The 2,738-nt window shown below is 44.2% G+C and overlaps 1 pseudogene; it reads left to right on the forward strand.

Annotated features, from left to right (window-relative positions):
* Positions 1 to 416: 416 nt before the first annotated feature.
* Positions 417 to 1,383, forward strand: LOC142433920 (thymidylate synthase pseudogene; annotated as a pseudogene).
* The last annotated feature ends 1,355 nt before the right edge of the window (positions 1,384 to 2,738 follow it).

A 2,738-nucleotide genomic window follows, 5' to 3' on the forward strand; every position in this document is an offset into this window, starting at 1 on the left:
ATTATAAATTGTTAATGAGTCTCTGATTCTGATTCCATGATCTTTTTGTATAGTCTAGATTTTCATATTATTTCCTCTGTATACAGATTGTATAAGCATAATGAAAGGATACTAACTTGGTGTACACCTTTCCTGACTTTGAACCACATAATATCCTTTTGTCCTATTTCAGCAATCACATTTAAACTATCTACTAGGATCGGCCAGAAAGTATTTCTAGAAGCGTTACTGTTCATACATTCCAATAAAGTGTGTTTAACCTTCTCTATGTGATGAGTGGATGACTCCAAACTGTTAAGATGCCTTCAAAAATTCTAGTCGAAGCTCGGGCGCCGGCGCGCAGGAAGAGGCGGGGCGTTGAAGCCGCGGCGGGAAAGGAGTCCAGAAGGACCCGGCGGCTTTTCCCGCCGACGCTCGCCTCCCCGAGCCATGCCCGCCGCCGGCTCCGAGTCGCCAGTGCCTCCGGCCGGCGAGCGGCAGTACCTGGGCCAGATCGAGCACATCCTCCGCTGTGGCGTCAGGAAGGAGGACCGCACGGGTACCGGCGCCCTGTCCATGTTTGGCATGCAGGCGCGCTACAGCTTGAGAGATGAATTCCCTCTTCTGACAACCAAGCGTGTGTTTTTGAAGGGTGTTCTGGAGGAGCTGCTGTGGTTTATCAAGGGATCCACCAATGCTAAAGAACTCTCCTCCAAGGGAGTGAAGATCTGGGATGCCAACGGCTCCCGAGACTTCTTGGATGGCCTGGGGTTCTCTACCAGAGAAGAAGGAGATTTAGGCCCAGTCTATGGCTTTCAGTGGAGACATTTTGGGGCAGAATATAAAGATATGAATGCAGATTACTCAGGTCAAGGAGTAGACCAGCTGCAAAAGGTTATTGACACAATCAAAACCAACCCTGATGACAGAAGAATCATCATGCGTGCTTGGAATCCAAGAGACCTTCCACAGATGGCGCTGCCTCCTTGCCATGCCCTCTGCCAGTTCTACGTGGTGAACGGTGAGCTGTCCTGCCAGCTGTACCAGAGGTCGGGTGACATGGGCCTGGGGGTGCCTTTCAACATTGCCAGCTACGCCTTGCTCACCTACATGATCGCACACATCACAGGCCTGAAGCCAGGTGACTTTGTACATACGTTGGGAGATGCACATATTTACCTGAATCATGTTGAACCCCTGAAAGTTCAGCTCCAGCGAGAACCAAGACCTTTTCCCAAGCTCAATATTCTGCGGAAAGTGGAGACCATTGATGATTTCAAAGCTGAAGACTTCCAGATTGAAGGATACAACCCTCATCCAACTATTAAAATGGAGATGGCTGTCTAGAGTGCATGAGGAGAACCGGCCCTTAGGGGAATCGATTGGAGGCCCAGGTGAAATCGTCCTTTGTGCTTTAAAGGAAAAAAGGAACTCTTAGGTCAATCCCACGAGTTACTACTCACTCACAATGGCTTCTCTGAAGCATGTTGTCAGTAACAAATACATGAGTGTCAGTTCTTTCCGTGATAGAAGGTCTTGAGCTTGGTTAACTCAGGATGTGCGAAAGTGCTGAGCTTGTGACTAGTGTTGAGTGAAAATCGATGTGCTCTTAAATATATGCATATTTCAAACCCCCCCCCAAAAAAAAATTCTAGTCAAAGCAATGCGTCCCAAAGGTATCTGCTGGGTCAGTTCAATTCAGACAGAGAGGTAACTCAGAAGGATATAATGACTTTCATTTGTTTGGTTTTTTTTTTTTATTCCTAAGTGGTAATCTTGATGGATACTCTTGAAGGACACAGACAAGTCATACAGGATTATTAAGAAAAAGTTTAAAGAAATTGTAAATTGAAAAAAGCCAGGACATCTGCAGTAAGAATTTTTTTTTTCTTTTAATCAAAACAAGGCACTGGTCCAATTTTAGAGAGTAGCAAGGGCTGTTTTGAGACCTTTATTGAGAAACCTAACCCCATCTACCTTACAGTTGTGATCCCTTGCCTTCGGGCAGCTTTCGGTTCTTCAGACACAAAGAACATTTTTTTAAAACATGATTCAATTCTCTCTGGGATGCCAAAATTACCATTGCAACATATGTATATGGAATAATAAACAATTATTTGGGTTAAAGAGATGGAAACATTACCTTCTGAAATGTGTAGCTATATATGGAGGATATGCTGAAAACAGTAACTTCACACTTAGATATTTTTGTATAAGAAAATTTTCTATAATTTTGTCACAATACTTTTTTAAAAAGCATTTTATTGGGGGTTTGTACAACTCTTATCAAAATCCATCCATCCATTGTGTCAAGCACATTTGTACATATGCTGCCATCATCATTCTCAAAACATTTGCTTTCTATTTGAGCCCTTGGCATCATAGCTCCTCATTTTTCCTCCTCCCTGAACGCTTCCCCTCCCACATGAACCCTTGATAATTTATAAATCATTATTATTTTGTCATATCTTACACCATCTGGAGTCTCATTTCACCCACTTCTCTGCTGTCTACCCCCAAGGGAGGAGGTTCTATGTAGATCCTTGTAATCTGTTCCTCTTTCTCCCTCACCTTCCTTCCATCCTCCCTCTATCGCCACTCTCACCACTGGTCCTGAGGGGTTCATCTTTCCTGGATTCCCTGTGTTTCCAGTTCCCATCGGTGCCAGTGTACATCCTCTGGTCCAAGGTGTCGAAGGAATCAGGTATCAGGCATCAAAGACAAAAAAAAAAAAAGCATTGTGAATGAGGAGGAGGGAG

The sequence above is a fragment of the Tenrec ecaudatus genome, chromosome X (genome assembly GCF_050624435.1).
Source record: "Tenrec ecaudatus isolate mTenEca1 chromosome X, mTenEca1.hap1, whole genome shotgun sequence".
Taxonomy (NCBI): domain Eukaryota; kingdom Metazoa; phylum Chordata; class Mammalia; order Afrosoricida; family Tenrecidae; genus Tenrec; species Tenrec ecaudatus.